General features: G+C 39.4%; 1 long non-coding RNA gene across 1 annotated transcript in view; it reads right to left on the reverse strand.

The window, feature by feature from the left end:
• Positions 1 to 7,428, reverse strand: part of LOC118217943 — a 29,107-nt gene that overhangs the window by 20,019 nt on the left and 1,660 nt on the right. Inside the window, exon 2 of the long non-coding RNA XR_004763334.1 lies at positions 4,902 to 4,951. This is a non-coding gene — a long non-coding RNA (uncharacterized LOC118217943). The remainder of the gene's footprint in view (positions 1 to 4,901; positions 4,952 to 7,428) is intronic.

A 7,428-nucleotide genomic window follows, 5' to 3' on the forward strand; every position in this document is an offset into this window, starting at 1 on the left:
TGTGTGAGTGTGTGTGAGCATTTGTGCATGTATAGGTGTGTGTTACTATGTGTCTGTAAGCTTTTGTGCATGTATATGTGTGTGTGTGTGTGTGTGTGCGTGTGTGTTTGTGTGGTTGTGTATCCTTCTGTGTGTGAGCGTGTGTGTGTTAGAAGGGGGAGATGGGGTGGAAGTTTTGCTCACCCCTCAGGCTTCATGTCCTGGCAGTATGTCAGCACAAAACTGCTGATGTCAGCTCCCCCGTGAGCCTGTTGACACAGTGGATGGTCTTCACACAAGGCTCAAGGTTAGTAACTGCCCTCCTCCAGGCCCCTCAGCTGACTCTGGAATGAGTCCCTATTTTATCTGGATCACTCTCACCTCTGCGAGAAAGCAGTGAGGAGAAGGATGACACACACTGTGTCTGCAGAACGGCAAAATAAAGGATCCTTCTCCTGTATGAACTGCACTGTGTGTGTATATATATATATGTGTGTGTGTGTGTGTGTGCAGGCTATTACTGTGTGTATACACCCCTCTGTGTGTGTATGTCCATGACTTCATGTGTGAATAAACAGAGATGGCAGCTGTGTGAGGCAAGTGTTTTTAGTTTCAATGCTTGTAATTCAAGTTTGATCATTTTTATGTGGCACTACCAATACATAGTATATGTCAAATTGCAGATGGTAGAGAGCTCCATTTATACATTGAAAAGTTTGGGGCAAAATTATGGACTTAATTTGCCATGTTATTGGCAATTGTGCGGAAATACTAAATAGATGAGCCCTATAATATGAGGCCGTAAAATGCAATTTGATCTGTGGCTTGATCAGAGATGGACTAATATCTGATTCTTATTTTCTTCTTGTGCTTTGCAATCCTGGGTGGAATGGTTTAACCATGTTTGGGCCTGAATGGATACGTGCAGTGTTCTGTTGCTGCATTGTGCCATTAACATCTGGACTTTCAACTATTTCAGCTTTCTATCGGTAAATTAACTGTGCCAGAAACGTACTTGCCACCTGGCAACATGTGTGTGTTGTGCTTACTCAGATTCCCTTTGTCTAATATTTCAAAGATCTGAAAGCATTCAGTGTTCTCTTTTATTCGAGTTACATTGTTATTTTTATAGGCATAGCCTATTAAATTAAAGACCATTAGGTATTGAAAATGCATAATGGGAGCTATGAGGACAGAAATCTGTTTATCATTCATATCTAATGATTACGGTTCATAAAAAGTGACTGAATTCCTGAGGGCTGAATTGCATGCTTACGTTTTGCCCAGGAATAAAAAATAAAAAAACAAATGGATCCAGAAGGAATAAAAGCACATTTAGAATAATAATGTTTTCTGCCATTGATCAGACTCTAGTGCCCATTCATCCAGATTAGTGTGAATCATTGAAATGAATAATCCTTATGAAAACTGGATATAGTCCTTGTGCAGATGGAACATTTCTCCATAGACACCTAGTGTCTTTTTATCTGGAGCTACGTTAAATTCTGAATCTGTAAAATGATATATAGCTACTCTCCATTCACACAACTCCCGCTGACCACCAAATGCGGGTAAAATTCGGCTGTTGCATGTAACTCAGTCACTCTAGCCAGCCAATTTGTTGGGTGACCTTCTGCTAGCATTTTCTATTAAGACAGAATCATTGTAGTTTACAAAAGGCATCTGAACTAATTAAGGCAATTTGGGGTGATACTACAGGATAATACAACTCCCATGAGCACTGGGTATGCACTGTGTGCATCCCATTGGCACATCCAGTTTGCTCTCTCGTCTTGCCTCCAGTCAAGCTGGGAGTATAAGTGATGAGGAGAATTTGGCCGAAATCGAACCACTGCCAAACATGGTGCCGCATACAAACTGTGTATACTCATTGCTGCTATAAGAGCCGGTTTTTAAGACTGCTTATCTTCATCCTACTTTTTGTACTGATAGGTTTCATTGGGATGACAGGCATACCGGCAGTAAGGGTTCTATATTTTTCTGTTTTTGAAGAGCTGGCATGGCATGCCGCAGACAGTGTCTATAAGAATTTGCCTCATTATTCTCATTGTAGTGACAATGTAGCCTTGGCACCTGTTTCCAAGCTATGCAACGTTTGTCATGACAACCAAACGCGGGCAATTAAGTGGTGAAACGAGTGTGATGTATTCTCAGTTGATTTTTTTATTTTATTTAATTTTATTTTTCACTGTAAAAATATGCAGTAAAATTAATCCTTGAAATAAAACTAGTTAATTAACCATCTTTCAAATTATATCACTGGACAATTATGGGGTCAACATGAATTACAACATTGTTCATCCAAAATCCCACAACTGAATCAATGGTCAAATTTGCCAAAATAGCTACTTTGGGTAACCTAATTCTGAGGCTTATTCAGACCTAATATCAACTGCACTAAGCATAATTATTTTGTTTTGGAGGCAAAAAGCTTATTAGATATTGATTAAATATTATGCAATCCACATGCTGATGAGTAAACAATTTACCCGTCTGTACAATCGCCTGTGGAAAAAAAAAAAATAAAAAAAAAATAAAAAACAGACAAGTTTAAAATATGGTAAATCATAGATGGTACAAACATTAATATTAATGCATCTTTCTCAGAAAGCTTGTACTTAGTGAAATTTATAGTTTATTAGTATTCATCCAATCCCTGTGTTTGAATTCACACGATTACACATGCTTGCGTTGCTGTGCACCAATCAGAGTGCTATCAAGATCTAACTGAAACCAGATAGGCTGTGAATCTTTTTTTTGCTGATGTTCAAATCCATGAGTTTCCTGGGATTTTATCTTATTTATGGGCGCAGTCAATGGGCAATTTACAGAATTGTCTGGTTTATTAATCTTAATGGCCTCTTTATTGATCTTTATTGATTAAACAGTTCTTCCTGCTCACCAATCAGATGGACCGAGCAGAATTAGATCAAACAAGCATTGCTAGATAAAATAATGCCTTTTTTTATCTTCCCCGCGATTATAATGCCGAACACATGGCTTATTTCACATGCCGTGGTCCGAGCTATTATCACGGCACCAATATTTGAGCTGGGCGGAGGTCAAAATACTGAATGGGCTCCATGAAAACATGAGATTTAATCTCTCTTTCTGTGGCTGGTTTCATCTGGCGAAAACTGAAATCACTGCCAGTTTGTTTTAGTCTTGTAAGAAAGTCCTGTGGGTAGCCCACTTGTATACATGATCTGATAGCAATGTTTGAGTGACTTTAAAGTATCATTTATGTCCAGTTCTCACTGCACTGCACCAGCCCTAATTCTATAGGAATATATAGGAATATATAGAATATAATTCTATATATTTTCTCCAGCCCTGGTCCACACCGTATACTGAAGGTCATAGGAGAAAGGGTGGAGTCGAGGTATGACTCGTTTTCGTAACCCTAACTTCTGTTTAATCTAAAGTCATTAAGAGTACTATAATACGTACTATCACTGTCTTTAAATATTAGTAATAGTATTACTTGGAAAAGTGCTCATCGTGTGAAGTGCCTGACATTGGATAGGTGGTGCTACTGTTTTTTGAAAGTGAGACGAAGAGCTGGCGTTCACACGCGGCAAATGAACAAAAGCGGTGAAGATCCCCCATCGCCTGCTCTGCTAGCTTCACACAGTTCTGCTAAGAGCCCCTCAGAATGCTTCTGTATCCACACGGTCTCCCCACCCACCCCGCAGCCTTGACAACCGCGGGCTGACAGCGCTGTTCAATTTTCACACACAACACCGTAGCAAATCAGAAAGAGACGTTTATCTACGAGTGCAACATAATGGAAAAACACAGCCTGCAAATGAGGTAGACCTTTTCCTTAACCTACTGAGAAATGACACAGCTATTTAGAAATAGGCTCCCAGATTAGGCAGGCGAACATATGTATCTCCTGCACATAAAGGTATAATCATAACCTTTTTTTTGTTGTTGATGTTGAACAAACTTGCTTGACAACCAAAGTATTATTTGCATTGATGAACGGTTGCTTATGTCTGAATTTTAATATCCATTGCTTTATCTGTCCGTGTGTCACAAAAATAAGCTATCTTCCAATGTAAAGGACATGCTTAGCAGTTCTCATAGTCAAGAGCAAATGACCAAACAAATATCCCAGCTAATTAAGAATGATGTATTGGTAATATTAATTAACGGCCATTAGTACGCACCATTTTGAGAGACTGTGAAAGATCCACTTGCTGTATACTTTCAGAAACGCTTTCCAAAACATGAGAATTAGTTAGGAGAACAGGTACACTATGAATTCTCATAATCTAGTCCAAAGCTTTTGGAACTGTTATTTTAGAAAATGTTCCCTGAAATCCATCACAGTGCCCTCTGTTCATTTGATCTTGACAGGGCAATGGTTCTATCTGATCTCCCAGGTTTTAGGATGAACTTGAAAAGTTGTGTGTGAGATGAAGGCTTCCACAAAATTTCACCGTCTCAAGTGCTCCTTTTATCTGAACTACCCCCATTTACCCAAAATAATTTCAAGACACCAAATTGTAATATCAGGCCTGTACCATTTCTGAAACAGTCATTTTAGGAAAGTACATGGAAGCAGGCAGAACATGTTCTACAAAAGGATGTGCATTCTCCACTGGTGAGTTCACAGCTTTTTATGAATTCTCTCAAGAGTCTGATCCTGTGTACACTGCATTCTGTCAGCTAATGCAATTATATTACAAACATGCTTTCACGAGGACATAAACATAAATTAGGAGAGGAGCAAATAAGCACGTTCCCATTGCAACAATGCCTGCAGTGTGTGCATTCTGTGCTCTCTTTCACACTTATGTAAATGTGTTCTCCAGTGCCCAACTTCAAAAGCCTTTTTGGTCAGAAGAAAGCAGAGCATGTACTCATTGCACTTTGGATCAAAGACTGCTTACCTTCATTGCCTTTATCATGGAGTGTACTCAGTGCAGATCCAGGTGTTGTTCTTTGAGGGGAGCAGGTGGTTCAGACAGACAGACAGACAGACAGACAGAGAGAGAAGAGGGGGAGCTTAGTGTAAAAAAAAATCCCAGTAAGGCCATTAGCATTAGCACTAATGTCATTTTTAAATGGAAAGCACAAGCATTGATTTATGTTACCTGTAGAATCACATCAAGGCTAATACATCACCTTCTGTTATCTTAATTACATTATTCACAGTCATTCTTCAGAAATTTACATTCAGGCTGCACAACAAGGATCCCCCCCTCTCTCTCTCACACACACACACACTCTCTCTCGATTCAAATAAGCTTGACTGGCATGGCCATCAGCATAGTATTGCCTAAGCTATTATTTGCAACAACAACAACTTCAACAGTAATTATGGAAATGAAAAGGTGCTTGGAGCCTTAAAAACAATGGGCATGGGGGCCTTTCTCAATGGCCAGGCTGTGGCCTCAGAGCCTGTACTTGGGCAGAATCTGTCTCTGCTGTGCATCTTTGAAGGTGAAGAGATACTTAGCCAATGTGTAATCTCATTTTATGGCCCAGTAGCAATAAAGTTTGTTTTGAGTTTTGGCTATATTGTCTGAATGTTCCAAATAAGATTTTTTAGTTTGCTGCATAATTTGGTTTATTATGTTTTGTGGTTGATTATTAACAGAGCTGGTCCAAGCCTGAATCAAATTAGAATGTATTATTTGATTTGTACAGTAAGCTTCGAGTTGATTTACAGCAGGGGACTTTTTCTCGGTTTAGGTCTTGGGTTTTTAGTATTTAAATTTTACTGTTCTTCAGGACATGATTATTAGTGCTCATTTTTTGGATATTTATTATGAATGGGATAGGTAATAATTCTGTCCTACATGCATTATTCTTTTTCTCTGAACCTGTAAAATGGTTCTGCAGAAGTCTGCAATCTAGGCTTTCTGCTCAATACACATCCCATTTAGAGTACTTGTGCTCACTGGGTGTACCCAAAATCTCATTTCTGTATAGTGCAATGGGCTGTATAACTGACAATTTGGACCAGATTGTGATTGGTATAATTTTGTAAAACCCTCTCTTAATTGCAAAAAGCACATTCTCTGCACTAACTGTCAGACTGAGTTTAGCATCATTTAAGATGTCTTCTAGTTTGGTGCTGCCTAGAGTAAAGTGGCACCTATTTTGCTGACATCTATCCTTTTTTTTTGGAAAATCTTAAGTCTTCTTTAATTTTATTCCCTGAGCCTGCACAGTAAAATGTCTTGTGATAATCCAGCTCTAACGGTGTTAATTAAACTCTTAACAGATAACTTTTATTCCCACTCTCAAAAGTGGGATCAAATGTTATCTGTTAAAGAGCTGAATTAACAACGGACCTGTTACTGTGTGGGTCAGGCAGTAGTCCAGTAACAGAACCTTGTTTTGCGGTAGCCCTTGTTCTGTGGGACACAGCATCCGCACTGAGAAGAAATCTTACTTCTACCTCATGTAGTGTGAAGCCAGGAGGAACAGATTGTTCCTACAGCACTGCTCACTCATTAATGTAGATGTTGAGCAGTGTCGGAACCAGGCGGCAGTCCTGCCTCACACCACAACCCCGTTTGAACTAAAGTTTCTATCCTTCTGTTGCCAATTCTCACTCTGCACTTGCTTTCAGCGTACATGCAGTTAAGCATATCACATACCTTGCACCCTCTACCACTTCTAAGCAGTTTACAATATAATCATTCAGGCCAAATCAATGATTTTTAGACATCAATGAAGCAGGCAAAGATTTTTTTTTTTCCATTTTTGGTTTGGTGAACATGTTTATTTATCAGGGTTTGTAGGGTATAAATATTCTCAACAGTACAATGATTCGGAAGAAAACCAATTTGAGTCTCACGCAGCACAGTGAGCTCGTTAAGCAAGGTCATTATTCTACTTTTAAGGATCCTGCAGTATACCTTCCCCAGACAGATGCTTCTGTAATTACAGGCATCAAATTTTATCCCCATTTTTATAGATAGGACATATACACCAAGTCCCAGGGAAGCAGCTCAGTACCAGGTTTAATAATTTAAGCGGAGCCTTTTTGCAGCTCTGGGGTGTTGTTTTTGGGAATCTCACTCTCTCTATCTCTCTCTCTTTTACAGCCCCGCCCCCAGTTCGCACTCCTCTTGCTTTCGCCTGCTTTTTACACCTGCTGTTTGTTCAATGGACACAGAGTTCTCAGCTTTAAACAGGTAATTAACTTAAGAAAACTCTCTCCGTGTGTCACCAACATTTCCGCTTTGCCATTAATCTTCAGCTTGACTAGACTGTGCCCAGTATAGCAATGGCAGGATTATTTCCTGAAGCAACTCCTTAAGGGAGGTGTGATAAGCATAAGAACTGCCCGGGACTAGTTTAAGCCATCTCTTCTGCAGCTTAAACTATCATTAATAATGAAGATTACAAATTTGGTTCCGAACTGAGAGGCTGCCTTGATACAGATGTGCAGCACAGTTTCAT

Source organism: Anguilla anguilla, chromosome 18, assembly GCF_013347855.1.
Source record: "Anguilla anguilla isolate fAngAng1 chromosome 18, fAngAng1.pri, whole genome shotgun sequence".
NCBI lineage: Eukaryota > Metazoa > Chordata > Actinopteri > Anguilliformes > Anguillidae > Anguilla > Anguilla anguilla.